Source organism: Enoplosus armatus, chromosome 7 (genome assembly GCF_043641665.1).
Source record: "Enoplosus armatus isolate fEnoArm2 chromosome 7, fEnoArm2.hap1, whole genome shotgun sequence".
NCBI classification, from domain to species: Eukaryota; Metazoa; Chordata; class Actinopteri; order Centrarchiformes; family Enoplosidae; genus Enoplosus; species Enoplosus armatus.
Genome location: NC_092186.1, coordinates 9,893,850 through 9,915,314, shown reverse-complemented (window position 1 = coordinate 9,915,314; position 21,465 = coordinate 9,893,850). Strand labels below are relative to the sequence as shown.

General features: G+C 41.4%; 1 protein-coding gene across 1 annotated transcript in view; it reads left to right on the top strand.

The window, feature by feature from the left end:
* ncanb (neurocan b) overlaps nt 1–21,465 on the top strand; it is a 94,710-nt gene that overhangs the window by 46,632 nt on the left and 26,613 nt on the right. The gene's annotated exons all lie outside the window — the stretch shown is intronic.

Below are 21,465 nucleotides of genomic sequence, written 5' to 3'. Positions count from 1 at the left end.
AGGGAATATCCATATGCTGCAAGTCAGCCAGTTGTGACAGAAGGTTGCTGTTTGCTATATGTGCTCTACTGTGTGTGTGTGTGTGTGTGTGTGTGTGTGTGTGTGTGTGTGTGTGTGTGTGTGTTTTCACCTCCTGCCCCGGGAGAAGAATGCAGCTAATTTTTCCACTCAGCTGTGTGATGGGAGAATGTGGCTGTCAGAAAATACCTGTGCACGGCTTTAGGTGTGTGTGGGTGTGTGTGTGTGTGTGTGTGTGTTTGTGTGACGGAGACATGCAAGGACACATGGGCCACAGAGGAGCTATGAGGTCAGTGAGGGGTGGAGCAGCAGATTAAAGTGATAGGGCAGCGGCACATGCTGCTGCAGATGAGGAAAGAAAAGAAGAAGATGTGGCTTTGGCAGAAAATATCAAAGTGAGTTTCATACTTTTTATGAGACTTGTAGATGTTGAGCAACATGAAACCCACAGAGTGCGATACAGCTTTAACACATCATAGTCGATACAAAGTTGTTGTCGACGGCGTTCAGTCTGGCACATTGACTGTGGGTCCTGGCCAAAGAACCGTGGATTGAACCATAGTGAATATTAGATTCCGTACAGCAGCTGCACTCGTTTGTGGTCTAATGTGGGCACTTAAAACTTTAAAAGTGTTGTAAAAAGTGTAAAAGACTTGTGCTTCTTTCAGCACTGAGCTCCATTTACTGTATTTAAGGCCTTGGAGTTAAATCTAAGGTCATTCCTGTTTTTATGATTAAACGTATGGTGTTTATCTGAGTGAAATCACTGTAAGGATCAAGTGTAATCACTTGTTAGACAGGTACACTATCAGAATTCCGTTTCCTGAACATCCTGAATTAGAAAAGACCACCAAGCATGTTGAATCTTGTATTTGTCTTACGAGCTCTGTGTGTTCCATATTCATGCATACGAAGACAATGGGCCCAGCTGAGGTTTTAAGGGTCATTAGTCATGGAGAGAGGTTATAGATCAGGGGTCAGGGGTCTTGAGAGGCATATTGTCCTGGGTCTGATTATCAATAGCCTGTAATGTTTAAACCCAAAAGTACATATTATGCAACGTTTAGGTGTGCCTGTGCATTAACACCATTGGAGATCAATCAACAATCTGCTGTTGGATCAATAATTTGTGACAAATGCATGTTAACTGCATGAATTTCACACACGCGTGGTTTGTAATGATTTGCTGCAGTCAATTTGGTTTGGTTTTGTTATTGAATGAGACGAAACTTAATGTTTTTTAGAAGCAACTGGAATAAATTATGACATTTCAGTCTAAATGTTGGGAGAAAAGCGCATTCATGAAATATTTGTTACTTACTGATTACTTGCTTGCGTGCCTTTCCTTCGGCTTTCCTCTCTCAGGAGTGTTTAATTGCCTTTCCCAGTGCTACTGAAGTGTCGTGCTGTTGATTATGTTGCTAAACAGCTGCATATCTGATGTTTTTAATATTAATTACGGCCAAAAAGCAAAAAGGTTAATTGCCTATAACTGCAAATGCTTGACCACAATTTTACCACCGTAACACAGCACTGTTCTAGAGGAATTAGGCCGTAAGAAAAGAGTGACTTCATTTTTGTGTTGCATTTCACATCTGCAGCTCCTGTTTCCTTCAGTTCATCATTCATGGTTGACCAGCTTATTGAAGGCTCTTTCTTTCTCCTTCAGTTCCAAACAAGTTTAGACACATCCACCACAACCCCATTACAGCTGGAGAGGAATATAAACCAATATCCCCTGCACTGCCTCTGCTCTCAACGTGAAATGATTATTTAGGCAAAATGAGACAGTGGCACTACAGCTGCAACACACCTTAGAGGCTGTCTCCAGGACTTGGCTTGTAGCTGCAATTATTTGGGAAGAAGCGTTTTGGGGAGCTGCATTATTGATGGCCTGTGTTTCTACAGTGGGTCTGTAGTTAATATTTATGAGGGGAGAGGAGAGAGAAGCTGTGGACATCTCAGTGTTAGCACTCCAGCTCCACTAGATCCTCATCTTTAGAAAGTCCTTCTGTTCATCTGTATTCCCAACTTAATCTAAATTAATTGATTCAAGGCTGTCAGTAAAGACACATGGACAATAACGTGTAACGCCCTCATTAGAAATCTAAGGTATACGTTATAGTATCCCATTGATCATCAGGGCCGTTTGGTGAAGTCTGGATCCTGCAGCAGAATAAGTGATTAATGAGGCACAACACAGCCTGTCACTTTGATGGCCATGTGTTGAGATACAATAATGAATTACATTTTCCTTCCCCACAGCTGGAATGAATATTTGTTCACATAGTCCTAAAACCCGGAAATTAGTTAACATTTTTGCACTTCCATTTTCCTTTCTCAAAGTCAATGGGGTTTTTGAATGGGTTTTTGGTTAAATGCCTGAAATAAGGTCTGTGGTTAACATAAGCTTTGTTTTAGGACATAAAAAAAAAAGCTTTTACATGTCTTAAAAAAGGCAGTTGCTAACAAGTGGCTAAATAAAACTACAGAGGAAACTTGTCTACTCACTAGTCCACCTTTGCAGCCTTGTTGTGTTTATACTCTGTATCAATCTATCCATATATTGATATCTATCTATATTCTCTAAGTTGGAAGCATAGTGGTGGTGATGTTGAAGTCATGCGACTGTGGTGTCGTTCGTTTATAGCCTAACGTTAGCTTTTTACTTCTGGCGATTGCATTTACGCTTCAAAAATCATAAAAGTGGCGTTCATTAGTGAATATCTTGATGAACAAAACATGTAAGTATCATAAACTTTTGTTTGCCACAGAGCGTATTTGACTTTTTGTGGGGGGAACCAGGGTGATGCTAACTTCCGTGTTGGCCTATAAACATACATCTTAACTGCAGAACTCTACAGACCAAAACAATAATGCACCTCTGAGGGATTCTACTCAACTGATTTTGTCCAGATAAAATAGTAAAATATTTCAGTCTTAATGTCTCTCATCCTTCTTGTGTTCACACAAAAAAGCAGGTAAGCAGTGACACATCTGAGGAAATTCAATCCACTCATTTTATCTAGACCTCTAGGATGGACTGTGTGGGCGTGTACAGACTGTGCTTGATTGACATCTGTCCCACCTTTCTGTTAGTTGTGCGAGTTTCTGATGAACTCGTTATGATGGCACAATTGAACAACTTCATCATTTGTATTAGCACACAGAGAATGGCGACATCATGTAATGTCTCCTCAACTTCGGGTCTAATCAGCCAGAGTAATTGCCATCACCTGTGTGGGTGTGCAGAGCCTGTAAGTGGACTGAAGATCAATCAAGCTGTGAAAGTATCATTCAAAATCCGTGATGCATCTTCAAAAAAAAACCCAAGATCAAACAGAAACTCAAACTCAGTATGCAAGAGCACACGGCATGTAAACATTAGGAAATTGCACTAAGAGTGTGTAGCCAGAACAAATTATGTATTTCTATCTCATTATTACAGTTTCCACAGTGGAAAGTTTGCTTGCTAAAACTACACATGTACAGCATTAGCTTAAGAAACAGTGGTTCACTGGTTAACTTAAAACACACAGGCCTTTTTCACAGAAGACACTTTTGGACAGTCGGAAAAGCACAGGTATAAATAATAATATTAATAATGGCTGAATTCCACGCAGCTGCTTCAGTTTCAGGGTCCTGGTATTGTGCATGCTTGCTCACTGTCACACTGTCTTACTGGGACACTTGAACAGAACAGAGCCATCCTTAATGGTGCTACTTGTGAAGTGAAAATGTCTCCTCCCACATTTATCACAACAGACAAAAAGTCACACTTTTGAAATACAAATAGAGTATCACAGTATACAGTACGTTGACCTTGGAAGCAGTAGTTAACAAAACAATCTCAAGTCAAGGTCAGTTTACTCAAATGCTTTCAACCATTTTACACGGTCCTGATCAGCATGCCAGTTAAGCTAACAAGGAGACCTGATAGCTTTGTTCTTGAATGCCACATTGTTTATACCCACACATTCTCCTTTTATAACCTCATATAGCAGGGTTAAAGTGGGTTTTTAAGCACAATATTTAGATTCAGGAACCCACAAATAGAGTGATGAGGTCGCCAGCATTGAGTGATGTGTGTTAAGGTTAAGACACATCCACATCTGTCTTTTTTCTGTCCTTTGTGCGTCTTGAAAATGAAATCTCATTCTTTTTGACAGCCGCAGCTATTTCTGTTTAGTATAAGTGTGGTTTGTTGCGAAGGAAACGCATTAACCTGTCTCAGTCTATCGCTGAACGCAGGTCAGCAAATCACCGTGATACTAACTGGAGCAGGAGTTAGGGAAATTATTTCTGGTCGACTGCTGTTTGTTCTTCAGAAAGACCTCAATCAGCCCATCAGTCATTCTGTCAGTCAGGAGAAAGAATGAGAGCAGGCAGGTAAATTATATTCAAGCTGTGCGACAGTCATATGCATCTGGATTAACCAGCAAATAGAGACAGACACATAAATGCAGTGTTTTCTTCATGGGTTCTTGCAACAGAATCAAAACGAATAGCTGGCAGACGTATGCCTTTTTTGATATCAAATGCAGAATGTGTTGTGGGGTCTAGACGGTATATGATCCTCTTAAAAGGAGGAAATTACTCCAGTCGCACTGTTCTCTCTTCCTGTCTTTGACCCCTGTCCCTCTTCCTCTCCATCCATCTTTCTCATGGCCCCACATGGATTCCCCTCCTCCATTTTCTCCATCGTTTGCATGTCGAATTAGAAGAGACAGCTGCTTCAGAGAGGCTCAACAATTGATGACAAAATGATGACACCAGCGCTCCAGCGGTCGTCTCACTTTTTCCTTTTCACTCCACTTTCTCCTCTTTCTCATCCCTTATCAGCATTTCTGTTTTTATTTCTCTTCAACTCCTCAAGCAAATCAGCCAGAAACAACAACCAGAGCGCAGGTGGGCAAAGCACACGACATGTGAGAAAAGCATGCGCACACCTACGCAGTCCTATTACTATCTAACAAACTACTGTAACATTCAGTCACATTCACAGGTCAATTTCAGCAAAATAAATTGAATAGCAACATCCTCTATCTGTGCACACAGCAATGTCCTCGAGTTGGTTTTCTTCTCGACAGAAAACACACCTGATGCTTTTTTTTTTTTTTGTAATTATTTTGCACTTCCCCACTCTCTCTGGCCTCATTTCCAATCATGGTGATTAGATCTGCGTTTTCTCTCCCACTTCCTTCCTCTCTCCCTTGGTCTCCATCCCTGCTCTGTACTTTTTTATCAAGTGTGACTTTTCCTTTCCTTACATTTATTTCTCCGTCCACGTCTTCATATCTTCACCCGTTTCCCCTCTTTCACCCCCCTTTCTTCTCATTCTCTCACCTCTTTTATTGCTCACCCATTTCTGTTTTCTCTCTAAATTTCCATATCCTCCCTTCTATCACTCTTTCACTCCCTTTCCTCTCTCCTGCTCAGTCCATCCCCCCCCCCCCCCCCCCTTCTCACCCCTCCAGCATGTTGCTCTCTGGCAAGACCTACAGTATAACACTGTATTGGAATTGCTCCGCAGTGCAGAGATTGGGGTGAAAACAAGCCTGTAGCCCCCCAGCATTTCTCCCAAATAACACATTTCATTTCCTGCCACACTTCCTCACTCCCCCGCAACCCCCCCCCCCCCCCCCCCTTCTCTCTCTGGCTCCGTGCCTCCATCTCTTTCTCTCTCTTACTCTGTATTTTCCTGTCAAAGGCCAATACAATTATTCATACAGAAATGCCTCTGTACTCATGCATAAAATGAAACTTATTCAAGCTCACATGCTCACTCACCTGCATACTCGAATTGCCAAATATGCTCACAAGGGTGTGCACAAAATATATTCTCCTTTTTACTTTCTTTTTTTTTTATAACTCTCGTCTTCTCACACAGATCCGGCCTCCCACACACACTCACACACACACACACCTGTTTGGGCCCGTCTTATATAAAACCAATATGTACCCAAGACTATATGAAGAGCTAATGCATAACTCATGTTTAAAGAGGCCAAGAGAAACGCCCCCGCTGGGTTTCTGTATTAACTAATTCATCCTCTGAGACCTACTCCTCTCACATCAGCTCATATGATTGAGCTTGAAAGATTCATGAGGTTGAGGCTATTAATATCGTCGGCCCCTAACCCACCTTAGCAGTGTGTCCACAGATCTGAGCGATGAGGTCAAAGAGGATGGAGGTGAGATGGAAGGACAGGCTGTGGCCGAGGATAATGGATGTTTTATTATAGATACACACAGTCAGTTGAGATATTTGTCAGCAGCTCCCCCCAAATTCTGGTGATTTGAGGTGAATTGAGGCAGCAAGTGAACTTGGAGGCTTAGAGCTATAGGTATTGTATGCGATGAAGCTGAGTTATAACCAAGAGTGGAGGATGAAGAAAGAAAGAAAGCTGCCGATAAAGACAGTAGAAAACCAGTTTCTCAGTGAGTTGCAAGGGTATGTAGAGGAAGGCAGATGGAAAGGGCCTGTGCTGCCATGCTGCTCCCCTCAGGACATCCCATTCATTCCTTCATTAATGATGGAATGGATATATGTGTTTGGCTCCAAATCCTCCAGGTTCCAGTAGTTAGGTCAATAAGTTGTAGAGCCTCACTGCTATTTCTTGGCTTCTACTTTTCCTGCAATGTTACGATGCTGACCAGGGTGAAAGAAAGCACCATTAGAAAATGATGATTTGCGCAAGGATGAGCAATTTAATTGCTCACATATTGTACAACAGCACAGACTAACATAATAAGGTTGAATACTGGAAATGGAGATTCTGGTATTTACTGGAAAGTCTGAACACAATCTATTCTCTTTTCCCAGAAAAATACCTCCAGGCTACAGGCATTTGTACTTTTGTGTGTGTGTGCACCTTTGTGTTTGTGCACCGAAGACTGTACCAAAACAAAGACGCCTCCTCTAAACTTCATTAACACTTGCTTACTACAGTCTTTCCTTAAAATGTTTTTTTTTAGTAATATAACTGGATCAACTTTTCAGCAGCAGTAGTTAATTCCAATTACTTACTGCTAAGAATCCAGCCAGAGGCCAAAATATTTTTTAGAATATGTGTAGATGAAGTGTAAAATCTGTAGAAAAGAACTATGCAGGCAGTTCAACAAGTGGCTAAAAGGAATAGTTTCACATAGTTTCAATAGTTTTTGAATTACACTTATTTGCTTTCTTACCGAGAGTTAGATGAGAAGAACAATACTACTCTAATGTCCATACAATAAATATCAAGCTGCCACTTAGCTTAGCTTAGCATAAAGACTGGAAAGAGGGGAAATAAATGTAACAAAATCTGCCTATTAGCACCTCTAAAGATCACTAATTATTGTTACATTTCTTTTCATAAATATCTCAGAAAAACTGAAGTGTAGTAACGCCACATTGTAGTTTTGTGTGGGACAAATTCTTGTCTAGGTGCAGTGACTTCCTGGAGTCTCTTCTGGTTGCCTGAGAACGTCACGATGACAACAGGTCACTAGCCAGGAAGTCACATTGCCAGTCTTTATGCTAAGATAAGCTAATCGGCTGCTAGCTGTAGCTTCATATTTACCATACAGACATGAATGATACTGATATTGATATTGATCTTCTCATCTTCTCCCAAAATGTTAAAGTATTCCTCTACATACAGGCCTCCATCTCCAAAATCAGAGTGCAGAGTGCCATTCAACAGGTAGAGAAGTGAAGGACAGCGCTCCCATGCATCAAACAAACAAAACAACATGCCAAATAGATGCGTGTGACAGATGTTCTCCCCCTCTGCAATCAGTAATGACTTCAGGTCAGCACTACAAATATGGTCATACGCCCATTTGCCTGCTCAGATGTAATTGGTTGGTAAAATATTCTGGTTTTCTAAACAACTAAACAATGATGCCTGACAATGATATAACAACATATGACTCAGCACAGTGACTCGGATGAACCATGCATGAGGCTGGTTGTGACAGCGAGTGTGCAAATGACACAGTACGTGTCTTTTGTGTGATTGATGACCAGCAGTTTGTCACAGTTTGTCAGCAGCTGAGGAGCTCTTAAAGGGCTATGATTGGCTGGCTCAGCCTGTATCCACATGCCTCATTAATTCATCCAAGCCACTGGATTCCTCAATCAGCATTATGATTAGCTGCACCCTCCCCCACCACCACCACCACCCGTACTCTTACCGCCGTCCTGCCAACACCACCACAAGTGTCTGATTGGAGCTGCTCGGCCTGCAGCGGACTCAGGCAGTGATACATACACATTTGTATACACAAAAGCAGTCATACACGCAATAAGAGACACAAGCACACATACAAAACTGGTCAATACACACAAATGTAAAACTAACACAATAACTCAGCAACAGACACATGAGAGCACACAGATACAACCTCAAGCACCTGCAGGTGTGTACCAGCGTGTTGTTAAACTCTGTTCACACTATAAGAGGTGGCTGGATGGCACAATTTCCCACTTTTCAATCAGCATGGACACTCTTTCCTTTACAAACTCCTCAGGACAATGAGAAACAAAGGACATACCGGCTGCAGAGTTGAATGAGAATGAGCTGCAGGGCTCTTTGTGTGTGTGTGTGTGGGTGGGTGTGTGTGCGTGTGAGTGCTGCATGCAGTATCTCTTTGGTATAAACACACCTGCAGATTAATGAGGTGCTGGCCAAGTTGCCAGGACTCACCTCCCTTTCTTTATCTCTTTTTAACCCTCTCTCTCTCTCTCCAACACACACACACACACACACACACACGTCCACTCTCCCATACACACACATTGACACATTTGCCACCTTGAGTTGCCTCATCTTTACTGCTTTTCTTTGTAATATACTCGTCAGCTGAAGTGTCGGGTACAGAGAATGAATATGCATGCGTGTGCCAGATATGTGTTTGGTTCAGCTCAGCGTGTGTGTGTGTGTGTGTGTGTGTGTGTGTGTGTGTGTGTTGTGCTGGATGGAGGGAGGCAATGTCTCTGTATACACTGGGTGACAGCTGTAGGAGGAAGTGAAGCATATAAAGCCTGGCCACGTAGAAAGCAGGACAAATTGATTTCCCATGAAGACGGGGAACTGGGTTTTACACAGAGGGGGCCTTATCAGCGTTCCAGAAACACTAACACAACAACACACACATACAGACACACAAACACGTACACACTGGGAGACAAAGTGCACACAAACATCAAAACACATATGAACACATGCACTCATGCAGCAATATGCTCACGTTCTAACTCACATGGTCCTTCACAGACTATATTCATTCGATGACCCCTCACCTTTAAAGGTACCCCATGTAGAAGAACAAGACTGCTAACTAAACATGGATGTAAACAATGTTGTGTACAAGAAAACTCCACAGGACACCTTTAAAGTCAATATGAAAAATGGCTTTTTAACCCTTTTAGATCACATCTCCGGTCATATTGTGCACCTATTTAACATCATGGTTTCTTCCTGTAAAACAAAATATGACATGTGCTAACATAAGCTTGAACCAACCAATTTCAACCAATAATAATATATCATGACATCCACCCATCAATCAGTCTTCAATGTTTAGCGGCACAGAGCTAACATTCATTTATTAGCTAGCTAGCAACAGCATGGTATGACGGTTATGACACGCAGACTTTTCAACGTTCAAATCAAATTTCTCCCAACGTTATGTCCCGCCCGTTTCACTCGGAAATACGTCACGATACAGAAGCTAGATACTCTCGAAATGTCGTTTCATCTCGACTTTAAATAACCAAAAACAGGGCTGAAGGATTGATCATTGATATATCAAAATGTATTCGAAAAGGAGCAGTTTTCAAATAGCAAGTGCTGCTTTTTAAATTATTACTTCATATCATGTCACATCTACTGAGGAAAAGGTCAATCACAACGGTCAGCTGCAAATGTACTTATTTGATGTTAATTCAATATGAATTAAATCTAGATGTTGCCTGCATGGCTCATCGCACGTTGGTGTCAGTGATTTGTTGGAAGAAGAAACAACACTGGAAACAGGTACCTAGAACTTAGCGCTGACAAGTGTAAATGACAGACAACTGGGGCACAGAGTGGTCGGATTCTACCAGTTAAACCTTTAATTCATCATGTCATCGTTTTAAGCTTATAACCTCAAAAGCTCTGAATTGAAGTCTGTCCTGTCAGTCTGTGAAGCTAATGTTAGCTAACATAGCTGCTTAAGTCTCGTTAGCTTAAACAGCTACAGGACAGAGCTTTCAACATCAAGTGTCAAAACGTTGTTAGACATGACTTACCAGCAGTTTATCATTATTATCATAACCAGCTAAGTAGGCGGTAAATATAACTTTCCCTTTGAATGTCATGATTATGACTTTGAATATTAATAATTGATACCACTTATGTAATATATTTATAAATGTGAGCTTATCTGGACTTTTCTCTCACTCACTCACTTACATAAACGAGAAGCCTGGGAGTACCTCAACAAAAAGCAACGTTATCTTATCAGATTACGTTCATGTAGAAACAAGGTCATTGCAATTTTGCTTGTTACAAACTTAAATTGACTACATTGTAGTACACAAGTACAGGCCTGTATTTGAAAATAATTGCAATTTAAACGCAATTATACATTTTCATCAAATCGAGTTTTAAGCCTAAAACATCTCGCTTTTGCATCTTACTGTCCTTGTGAGGATCTACAGATCCTCTCAGATGTATGACCACACGCATACAGTCTATACAGGGACATACTCTACACACCGTAGTGACCTAACTAGCAGTACAAAGGGGATTTTGTTTTTCTTATCTCCATGGTAGGGGGCCAGAGATTGTGAAAAATAATAGCAGGGGACAGGAAATGTGACAGAGAGAGATGAAGCAAGAAAGCATGAAAGACAAAGAGACAGATCAAAGATGATTGAGAGGATAAAGTCCTTGACCAGGCCTGAATATGACTGACTGTCAAACGCAAATTAGCTGAAAAATAGTAAATAATTCGTCCTTAAGAGACAGTTTGTTTTGTTCATGAGCCATTTCTCTTCAGATATAGATTTAAAGATTCAACATCAGAGCTCCTTATATAATTTCACTGTCAGTGATTAATTGATTCTGACAGCGCTAAGGAAAAAATAGATAATTTCACTCCACTATTTCCTCTTTAAGTATGTCAGAAATAGCGACAGGAGGCAGAGAATAGCCTGTCATTCACCCCTCTTGGGAACTGCTCTACTTTAAGAGTGGAGTTATTGTATTTTTTAAGTGTGTACGCTCACACAAGTAGGGACCAAAAGAGAAGGAAGCGAGGAGGGAACAAGGGAAGGAAAGAGAATAGGGAGGATGGAAGGATGAATGGTAAAAGGGAAGGAAAGGAGGAAGAAAGCAACAGAGAAAACATCAAAGTCTGAGGGAGGCTGGAAAAGGAAGGAAGAAAGGATGGAAAATGAGGAAGCCAGGAGATGAAAAGGAGGAAGACAGATGGAAGATGATGGAATGGAGCAAGTTAAGAGGGAGAGAAAAGTGATAGCATAAGCAATCCATTTTAAGAGTTCGTGTAGCTCCTTTAAGCTGAGATGAGGTGTGTTAATGATCACACCCTGGGTGTCTCGTGCAGATAAAGTTGTCAAGGAACAGGCCAAACCCCACACGGCCCAGAGGGACTCTGGGCTGCTAACACCAGGAGCCCTAAAGGGACACCTGTAAACCCTCCTGACTCAAAGGAAATTAGCCTGGTAAGACCCACGGGGCAAAGGAGAATAAACTTGCCATTTAGAGATCTCCAGAGGGAGGGAGAGAAAATAGAAGGTGAAAAGAAACTCGGAAGTGACTAATGAAAAAGAAGTATGGAAGGCAGTGAGGGAAGGAGGGGGAAGGAAATGACTGTGGAGGAAGAGAAATGAAGAGAAGAGAGGCAGGAGAAAGGAGGGGAAAGTAAAAAAAATATATATTATGATTCTCTGGACCTATTCTGCATTTCCTCTTATTTTAAAGTCCTCCGCTATCTCCAGTTTCCTTCTCTCTCCTTCTGTGAGGAGATAGAAATAGAGAGGGAGGCTGTATGATACTGGTGGCAGCTTGCTTGGCTTCTCCTGTCCCTGGCTTTCATTTCCCTGGCCACTGGCCCCCTCCCACACCAAATATAAACAGACACTGAAGATGGAGCCAGTGAATACACACACACACACATGCACACACATGGCATCAGTGAGCAGAGTCAAGCTGTCAGAACTGAAGGCTAGCAGAGCGATGTGAGATGTTGTGACACTTTACCTCATTACATTTTCCCAGGCTGTTATGAATGTTGCAGCAGCGCTGTCAACCAAAGCAAAGACCTGTCTGAAACATACTGTGGGCACACGCAGCCACACACACACACGCACCGCTGACACTGCACATTCACACATCCACAATGCAACACATGAATTAAGATGAATCTTTTGCTGTTTTTGTATTTCATGTCGTGGTGTGATTTTTGGAAATGTCTACAAGGCAGGTTTCAGGCTCACTTTGCTCGCTTCCCCTCGACGCACAAGAAAGTCTGGTAAACCCCGACGATTTGGATCGTTGCCTGCGTGCGGCTCTCAGTACATCGTCTGGGCTCCAAGCTGTAATTGCATCTGGGGCTAGCAGTGAAGTAACATATCCCTGTCTTAGCCAAGTAAAAAGGATAAAACATTTCCTCTATTTTCACCAGAAACCCCAGGATGAAGGACTTCTCTCTAGACGCCGGATCCTCTGATAGGTTGATCAGCGTTGCTCTGAGCTCTCTGGAGAGCAGCACAGAGCCTTGGGCTGTACCAGAGATGCTGTGTAGTCTGTCTGTTTCCTCTTCTCCCTGCTGATCCTGATCCCTTTGTAATCCACCCGCACCCAAACACAGCTGAAGGCCCGCGACTCTACAATATACACACACATGCACACAGAGACACACACAACTCACACTGTCCATTCAGACAAACACACTCACAGGTGCTGGTAGAAGCAACATATACTAAACAAACTTGTAACCCAAACACTTGTAAACACTGTAAAAGTCAATCATGTTATAGTTGAGCCTCAGTGTTCATTCTTATCCTTGAAAACAGCAGTTGACAAAGAAAATTACCTCTATTACCTATTTAGTAGCCTTTGTGGAGTTTTCAATCACATCACATGATCTTCACCTGAGAGTTTTCTCAGCTGTCATGGATTGTAAATTTCCAACACTTTAAGGACTTCTCATCCTTAAAAGTTGAGACTGAAAGTTTATTCTTGATCTTGGAGACAGCAGTTTAGTAGTTGTTCTGGGGCATTCACACTTGGGCAAACCACATGTGCTAATAAAGGTATAGATTTGATGTGATCGAAAGCTCCAGAACAGCTACTAAATGGACCTTGAGGTGAGATTGTTTTGTCAGCTAATCATATTATAGTTTTCTCTGTATGGATTATTATGGATTATGTAATACCATATCTCATACATACACTTCTATAAACATAACATAGTTTAGTAACATAGTTTAGTAACCGTTCTCTTCTATTTGCTGAACAGAAATATCAAATTCCATTTAAAAACAAAACGTTCATTATAAGTGGTTGATGCCATGTTCACACTGGAAATCAAGCATACTGACATTATGCCATTTCTTTTATTTATATTACCACTGAAAACTGAATTCAACTCACGTTCTGCCGTCATTTTCAAGTGTCTCTGTGATTATGAAGAGCCTAAGGGGACACGTATCCCTCTGAGAGGCCTAATATACAGTATCTGCTCGAGGGATATAATAATCCTACAATAATTCTAAACTAACCGCACAGTAATCCTGTAGTTATTATGAGCTAGAAACCCAAGTTGCCCCTCTTTCGTGTCTTTTAAGTCAATCATTTTGTTTCTTAAGCCTATGTGTTGCAAACAGGAAGAAAGAAGAATATTAAGTGCACAAATATGGTGAAAAGCTTAAAATTAACACTTGTTAAACTGTGTTCTCCTCTGCTAGGCTGCTCCAACATGGATTTCCCTGAGATAGCAGAAGAAACTAATCTTGGGACAAGGCAGAAATCCATTTACACACGGAGAACTCCTGTATTATTTTTCAGATACAGCAAGGGAAGGATACCTAATGGTTCCAGTACAATTTAATTGTCCCGACCTCTATGGGACTTGGATCTGTAGTTTAACAGATTTTATAGGCTGTAGCTATCTTTCCATGAATGGAGGGATAAACTTGTGCAGGAAGGTGTCACAATAGTAGTAGTAGTAAGTAAGTTGCTCTCTTTACCTCACCTCCAAGTAGGTGTGTGGCGTCAGTGGGTCAGACTATTAATGTACGCTGTGTGGTGTCATTGTTTTATTATACCTATTGTGGCAGACGTGTTAGCAAACTTTACACATCCTGCAGGCCTCGAGCAACATCAGCCTTCATGTAGCTTTGTGTTTCTGGCCATGTGATAAATGTAAGTCCAATAATTGCGCCAACTCCTGAGGGAAATATCTGGTTCTTGCTGCTAAATGCTCCTTTATATTCACCAGCTAGTCACTAACTTTGTCTGTGTTGGGTGGGTTGTGGGTTTTTAGAGATTTCTTTTTAGACTTTCTGACTGAAAACAGCTGCTTGCTGCTGCTGGAAACAGAGTCGATGAGACTGAACCAAAATACTTAAGTGGCAGACCGGAAAACCAAAACCATGAGCTGAAAGACGCTAAAACACTTTAGAGCTGAGGGGAAACGCAGAGCCAGGTGACTCCTTTCACATGATACATATTCATTTGATCCATTGGTAATATAAAATATTGATTTGTGCAGCTTTAAGTAATTGTTGCCAAAAGTGATCAACATGTGTGGGCGCAGAAAGAGTCTCTTGCACTAAAGAGTTAGAAGTAGGAGGCATGAGCACCACTTGCAACTTGGCATTCACACACATTACACACATATACTAAAACACTCATACATCAATGTTTATGCTTGCAGCTGTAGATATCCATTCTGCAAACACACACAATGTGCTGTGCCAACACACACACACACACAATAAAATACAAACATTCAACGAGTGCGGTTTAGAAACTCCTTCTCTCCTGCACTGTACACACACACACACACACACACACACAATCCTTACACAAACAGACACATTCATATAAACACACAGAAATTCCTTTTAAGCTCATACTCATTAATTCTGCAGTACACACACAGCACACACCAGCAGTATAGTTATTGACACAACACAACATGGTCCATTGAGTGGGCATGCTGTTTGGACGAGCGGCGGTTCAATAGAAAGGTATCCATCTTTGTAGAAGGGCATGGAAATGTCAATGCCCTTCAGCTAGCTAAAGGAAGTCAATCATCCAGGGTCTCGCACAATGAAAGATGACAAACACAAAGAGCCTTTCAGCAAAAACCTTTGTGTGACAAACATTTCCATTTCAAAGCCTGCATTTTACAGGATGTCATGTCAATTTATTTTTACATAATGTCGGCTATGGTTCGGAGGCAATTAGGAGAATGTAAAAAGGGTGACCAGATCTGTCACTGCTGTTGGTTGATAAGGGGCCAGTCTGGCACCCAGTATGTTTGTTGGAGTGTGTTTCTGTATGGACGTGTGTAACAGATAGAGTGATAGGGAGTATGCGTGCATGAATGTGCGTTTTCTTCCATGTAGCTGACGGAAAAAAAGTTTTCCTCTGCTGCATTGATATTGTCCCTTCATGCCCTCCATAGCACCCTGTCAGATGTGAAGTCTCCAGGTGGCATTTAGTGGTTCAAAGGTTCTCTGCGTAATTGATCAGGCTGCTGTTTGATCTGTACAGCTGGCATTTAGTCTACATAGAAAAATGCTTTTCCAGCTCGGTTAGGACAAACTGGCCGGCTTTCAAATGCCGGTGCCTGCCACCAACAGAGGTTTAGTGCGGATGGATTATATGCAACGTATAATGAGATTTATTTTGCTCACCTTCCACCCTCTGCTTGTGTGTATATGTGCACTTGCATGACGAATTAACACAATTGTGATGCATGTACAGAAACGCGCCGTACTGTAAATGTGTGCACAATAATGTCTTTGATTCTTGTCATCAATGGACTTTTTTCGCCATTCTTTGTCTGAATGTTCAGATTTTCCTCATTAATGCCTTTCGTTCTCTCTATAAGCCTTTTTGTTTTGTATCTTCACTTAATGAAGCACTTCTTGTCAGAGTTTCTTGCAATTTACCAAAGCAATTACGCCTGAGACATTTTGCAGAAACAGGGCTCTCACTCCTTCAGAAGTTTCCCTCAAATGTTAAATAGCCTTATAAATAAAATAAAAAAAGTCAGACATAGCAATGAATTTCACTGCTGCCAGCGCTCTTTAGAAGAGACATTAGGTTGACAGGCAAAGGGCTGCAATCTTGACCCTCAACATAGATGTTTGTATAGTTTTGGCATTCAAAATGGACAACTGACATTACCTCTCTATTGCACTCCAGCTACATAGCAAACACCTAAACACAGGAGCAGCAATCACTTAAAATCACACTCAGCATGAACGTGGTAAGAGCCATGCTGAGGAAATCGTAGCTATTTTTGTGTCAAAGCCAACAAATGCCAAGTAAAAAATATCTCAAACACTTCTCGCTTTGACATTTCTTTTTTATTTGAAGTTGCAGGTGAATATTTATGAGCGTTCTGAGTAGAGAATAGGACATTTGCAAAACAACTCACTGCTACAAAACCAAAAGGATGACCAAAGGAAGTCAGACGGAATTCAGTTCATTTTAATGAGCAGGAGAGGACAGATAAGAATACAGACATTTCAGACTCTGGCTTTCATCAGTGAATTAAAAAAAGGCCTTTTCTGTGCATCTAAATACCTGTAAAAGTAACATCATGTTCCTGGTACTGACCTCTGACCCAGTGTCATAATGTTCAAAACATTTAAGAAATATTCGAAAGACAATTCTTTTAAATAATACAATAAATACAAACTATAAAATTAAGATTGTTTTCTTCTGCGACACATACAATATCAAAAATAATGAAAATTTTATATCCTAAAAGGTCTTCGCTTTGTTTGAAAAGGCGTCTTCAAACACTCATCGAACTCATCTTCTATTAGCCTGCAAAAGGTGTTAGCAGGGGAATTGTTGAGTGGGAAAGTCATTGTAAAATAATCATACGTCATGCGTAAACCTAGATAACTGAAAAGGATCAACAACAAGCATAGCAACCACATAGCAACAAAAGGCACAATACAGTTGGCTGCTGGTTTGCTCCTTTGTGGAGGAACAAAAGATAAAGTTCACCCTGGCACATGGCTGCATGTGGTTCCTCTTCCTTCATCAGGGGCGGTTGGGTCTGTTCAGAAGCATTTACCTGTAACCAAGCCCAACAGTGATGTCACAGTTTACTGACACATCCTGGAGTACACTTGATGAGATGTTAAACCACTGGAGGTCAGGGGAAACAAGATTTTAGGGGGTGAAGGCACACATTTTAAAAGATATTCTTAGTTACTGTTTATTATGAGAAAACTCAAAAATACAGAAATCTCTCATGTGAATTAACCAAAAGTGTTGTAACTTTGGCAGAGAAGTGTGTGTTCATATAGGACCCAAGTGCTCATAGTAAGAAGCTGATTGAGAAAATAGAAGGTTTTCAGCCCTCATGTGACCACTGAAAGGCAAGAATAATTAATGTCTTTAAACCATCAATTGTAGACTTTATATTCTTCATAATCCATAGTGTCATGTCAGAATTTATTGATCTTTACTCGTTGTAACTTAGATGAAGCACTTAGGCACAGACAAAATCTCATCATGTCTCATGCTCCTCAATCTTAATAGGAGGAATCTGTGGTGTAAGAAATTACCAACAACCTCAAATCTACCGAGCATTTCTGTTGTCATTTGTGTCTAATGTGAGCTTTTAATTAATCCATAGACCCCTCAGGATTCTCTAAAACTCACTTAGAGTTCGGAAATTTAAAGGGAATATCTTTCATCTGGAGGTGAAGAAGCCTCTTAAATCTTCTGGTGAATTCAGCTACTATTAGTCCAGATCCTGCCTCGTTATTTGAGCACAGGATATTCTCCACTTCCTGTTTGTAATGTTATTATCTTGTAGAGTTGACACAGAGTTTGTCTTCAAAAATCAGTTCCAAAGTAATAATACAGAACTGCAGCAGAGAGTTACAGTATGGGACATTCCCTCGCTTGTAACCTTGCCGTACTTTTTATGGCATAGTTAGTAGACCACTAAAACAATATACCATGTTTTAATGCATGCCGGCCCTTGGCTGAAATATCGATTCTTCAAGCCTTTATTACCCTGGACTCTCTCTCTCTGCTGGTCCCTTCCTGGTTAAACCCACAAGGATTCATAGCCATGAGATTGCTGATTGCGGCTTAGGTCTCATTTATAAAACGGAGAAAGAGCTGTTTACTTTTTATTTGGCCTGAGCATTCACGAATGGTGTGGCTGGGGCGAGAATTGAAAGCATAAATCGCACTGCTGTAAAGCAGAAAAAGACCCTCCAGAGGTGGCAAAGTCGTAGAGATGACAGAGGGACGGCGGTGTTTGGGGGAGGACGGGCAGGTGATGGAGTTGATCTTGGGCAGGACGTAGCTCTGGTCGAGCACACAGGTAATAGGAATTTAATCTGATCTATTGAACTGGCAAATAATCCCAAAACTGAAATTGGGAAAGGCTGACCCAGGGCCTTCACCCACCCGATTTCTGTTTGCTCTCTGTCTCTTTCTCTGTCTCTCTATCTCTTTCTCTGTCCCTTTTCAATTATTCATACCCTGGTTTCGACACATGCCTGCAGTAAGCCTCCAGATATTCTGTCAACCGACACCACCCCCGGTTTGTCTGGCTGCTCTCTCACTATCCTCCCCCATATTCCTCTATCTCTATATCCCCATCCTCCGTCCTCAAACTTGCCAGCCATCCTCAGACACACACAGAGAGGCAGGTATGAACAACCAGAGCAGGTTACATTTTTATCCTGCAATCAAACCCATCCAAACTATGTATTTTTCAATCAGCGGCATAACCAATTTGAGATCTGTATCTCCTCTGCCATTTTGTTAACCACATCAACTTTTCACATTCATTTGCTTCCTCTCCTGACGCATTCAAATTAATAATGCTGGCTCAAAGAAAAGATGGTAGGGTCGCTAGTGTGTTAGCTGCACCCAGCAATTACCACAGTGGCTGGCACTTGTTTATCCCTCCATCCATTTCTCTGCCAGCAGATAAGTGGAGCACTGCTCTCCTAGACTCCCTGGAGACTGTACTAGTGCCCAGGCCTGATTTTGTTGTACTGGGGAGTGAGCCAGAGAGCAGTGGACACACATACAAATGCACAAATACAGTCAAACACACACACACACACACACACACACACACTGCCACCTGCTTAAGTTATTAAGTTAGATGGTTCTCTCATTAAGCCAGTTGGTCAGAGAGGACATTGAGTGGACTTTGAGTGGACAGGCCTGCTGCGCTCTGGCCCTCATCCCTCCGTTTGAATAAGGTAGACACTGATAGAAGCTAAGGAACAATGTGTTGCCACCACCATATGGTACACACAGGGATTCATATCATTTCATGAAATCAGTTCTTTAGCTTTAGCATGATGTAGGTGAAGGGTTTGACACATTTATGAGATGAAGGGGGAACGTTTCTCTGAGTTTCAGATGTGTGCGTATGATTTTTCATGATTTTGTGACATGACAAGAAGCCAATCGCGGTCCAGTATGCAACATAAACAAGCGTGGTGTGTAAACTTGAAGCCTACAGTGCACATACACTGAGAATGGACTTTTCAGTCCAGTAGGAGACGTGTTGTGTCCAGTGGTTAATGAAATGAACAATGTTGGTATACTCAGACGAGGTGTTATTCTGCATGTTTTTATGTCTTGACCTCAAAGTCTACTTACCAGCTTTTCTCAGAGCTTTCAACTGCATCTCCAATACGACCGCCTACTGTAATGCGAAGTTCCATCCTTGGGTCCCATGATGACGTCTCCATGACAACTGAGCAAACTCCCATCAGCTGATGAAGATGTGGTTGAAAGATGTGTGTTTTCATTGTAGCAAGACCAGTACTGAATTTTGGAGGCCAAGATAACGATATATTGACCAATAGTCTTTTTTTGTACATAAACACAAAACAGAAACATTATTGATAATGAACCCTAAAATATAGTTATATTGTGACCGAGATATGTCCAGAGTGCTGACATACATGCACTGATACTAATATAACTGCAATAACCTAATACATCCAGTAGCCGATATGTATCAGTCCAGCAGATTTATTGGTGTAGCTCTAGTTTTTATCATCTATATACAAAGACAGCTGGAGTGAAGCCTTCCATGTCTTGTTCTGAAGCTAGTATTTGTTTCTCAGCAGCAATCTTCTTCCTCAAGTTGAAAGAGGCCAGCCATTTGATTGGTTGCAAGTGACAATGCCCCTCTCCTGTAGTTTTGGTTGGTATATACTGACCTGACCTCCTTTGTGCTTGAATTTCCTCAGACACCAGTAAACTTGACGAGGTGAAGGTCAGTCTACCAGCTGCCAATGTCTAGAGTACCGCTGTGTTGGCTCCTATGACAGATAATGTCTACGAGCCTACTGTGGCCCCTCTAATAGCTGAAGCTCAGAGCTGTACTTTAATGACCGTAGTGCTCCTAAAATCCAGGTGGCTCCTCGACTCCTTACCCCAACGCTACAGTGCTTAATGAGGCCAGATGCTGGCTCATGTTAGGCCCAGTAGCTGTTTGGGTTGTTTTTTTTTTAAACAGCTGTACTGGCAAACTGCTCATCTGTTGGTTCACAGTGTAGAGGGAGGGATATTTTCAGTGTCTATCATTTATCATACGTCATATTTCAATTACATGGCGTTCCTCTGAGGTTCATTCAGGGATCCGTATTCATGTAGTGGTATTTAATAAGGATCTTCTTATGTCTTATCATTCTGTTTTATCCAGCTGTGCTCGTTATTTGCGCCGATGATACTTAAAGTGAAACCCGTTAAATGATGTGGTTTCAAATGTTTGGTGCACTTGGACATTATGTTTGACCCACTTTCACATTATCATTTTTTTCATTAATTGCAAAAACATATTTTCTTTTTCAATTAAAAAATGACTCTGTATCTTATATTTATGTCAATATACCTCGACTCGTGCAGGCGCTTTAATTGCCTCAGACAAATCTCAATTACTTGATGCTGGTTGGACTGAAATGTTTGTCCTTTAACTTCAACACCACACCATTTAACACCATTAACTCTGCGTAGCCTCTCTTCACTGCCAAGCATTGCTTTGTCAGTCTCTCCAGAGACAATGAAGACATTATTCAACTGTTTTCACAGGCTGAGTAGTACTCGAGTAAACTGAGCTTTATGTATACATTCAGCTGAGTGCCTTTTAAAGCTAAAAAGTGATCAAGCCTTTGCTATTTCTGCCCCTAAAAATGTGGATCAG